This window comes from Octodon degus, unplaced genomic scaffold (assembly GCF_000260255.1).
Source record: "Octodon degus isolate 3935 unplaced genomic scaffold, OctDeg1.0 scaffold00048, whole genome shotgun sequence".
Classification (NCBI taxonomy): Eukaryota; Metazoa; Chordata; class Mammalia; order Rodentia; family Octodontidae; genus Octodon; species Octodon degus.
Genome location: NW_004524624.1, coordinates 6,690,241 through 6,692,402, shown reverse-complemented (window position 1 = coordinate 6,692,402; position 2,162 = coordinate 6,690,241).

The following is a 2,162-nucleotide window of genomic DNA, read 5'->3' as shown; positions in this document are numbered from 1 at the left end:
AGTCAAGGTAGGTTTCTCTCTACTCATGTTATATGCTTAGTGGTTTATCAATTGTCATCTATTCATTTAGTCAATGTTTCTTTCGCACCTATTATATGTAGACCTTATGCTGGGAACCAGTCATAAGTGATGAATCTCCACACTCCCGAGCATGTGTCTTCATTTCTGCTGAGCTCCATGAGTCTCCAATCTAGCAGAGAGTCTAAAGAAATATTCAGTTATATTCCAGGGTAATTTGAACTGATGGATCACATATAAAAAAGAGAGCTGACAATGTGTTAAAGGGATAAGCACAAAACTCCAGGGAGACGGTGTTTAGGCTGAGACCTACAAGATAGAAGAGTGTTGTCCAAATGGAGGAGGGTGAGTCCTGGGCTATGGGCCATCTCAGGGCCCAGCCCAGCCTGCAGGGTGTGGGGGAGGGGCTGGTGGGGGCTGTCCTGCGTTGCAGAGTCCTTGGAGATGGTTCTGCCTTTGGGGGTGGAGCACATAGGCCAGTAAGATATCCAGAAATGGAGATGCTAGACTCTAAGGGGTACAGTAGCTTTCTATTGCTGCTTAACAAATGATAAACTTAATGACTTAAAAGAATACAAATGTATTTTATGACAGTTCTGGATGTCAGAAGTCTAAAATGAGGGTGGATGGGCTAAAATCAAGGTGTGGGCAGGGCTACATTCTTTCTGGACTCTGGAGGGGAGCATGAATCTGTCCTTTTCAGCTTCTTGAATCTGCCACACACTCGGGTCCTGCTCTCTTCCCGTCAGCAATATCCCTCTTTGCTCTGGGATACCTACCCCTGTCCCCTCCCCCAACCCTAGCACTCCTATTTATAATCATGTCATTTAATGGTGGAAACACATCTGAGTGCTGCATTGACAAGTGGTTTCATGGTGACAAGGAGGGCAAACTGTTTCATGTTAATTTTTTTATAAATAGAACATACTCTAAAATATGACCAGAAAGGTAGTATAGTAAATACATAAGCCAGTAATACAGTTGGCTTTGTCTATATCAAGCATTAGGTAATGTATATAATTGTGTACGCTATCATTTTATATGACCAGCCATACTGTTGGCTTGTCTATACCCGCCTTACACAGACATGTGAGTAATACTTGCACTACTATGTTAGGAAAGCTACAGTGTCACTGGGCAATGGAATGTTTCCGCTGCATTGTCATCTTCCATCTGTCACTGATGTGAATGTCATTATGCAGCACATGCCTTATTTACAAGGACCCTCATGATTACATCGAGCCCACCAGATAATCCAGGCTAATATCCCGATCTCAAGATCCTTAATCACATCTGCAAAGCCCCCTTTGCCATGTAAGGCAACACAGTCACAAATTCCTAGGATTAAGGCACGAGCATCTTCAGGGGCCACTATCTGGCCCACCACAGCTGGTCATTTGTGAAGCAGTCACCCAGGGAGAACTCAGACAAGAACAGGAGCATCTGGGCAGATGGTCCTCACTCAGTGACAGGGGCCAGATCCTCAGCCGTGGAAAGAAAGGTGGCAGCAGCCAGCAGCAGGAAGCCCATTGCAGGACCAGGCTCCTGCCGTGGACATCTGCTTTACCTGCCCTAAATCCCTTCTCCCTATTCAGAGAACTGTACCCAAATTTTCCTTATGGAAACACTTCTCTAAGTCTTAACCCTGGTTGGCCGGTGACCCCATTAAACCCAACCGAAGCCTTTCAGCCTCTGATGTAGAGTTGAGCACTGCCCAAGACAGACCTTTCTTGGAACTTATTCCAGAGCTTTCAGGGAAGAATTTGCTGTGCGGGGCCTCCTTTGGGAGAGACCTTCTACAATGACACAGGTAAAAGCAGTCTCCAATAATGGAAAGAAACCATGATGCTGAGAGTTTGCATCTAGCTATGCCTACAGCCTACCCTGGATTTCCCAATTATGAGAACCAAAAGAAAATGGAAATCCAGCTTAATCCCATTTCTAGCAGTGGCAATCAAGTAGGTGCTGATGAGCCCAGCCCCTGGCCCTGGTGTCAGGCTGCATGCAATATCTTTTCTTTCTTCCCCAGTCTTCTTCACCTGTACTGATTCATTTTCTGTTCCTATAACAGAACACACAAGGCTGAGTTCTTCATAGGGAAAAGAGGTTTCTTTGGCTCACAATTCTGGAAGTTCAAGAACTTG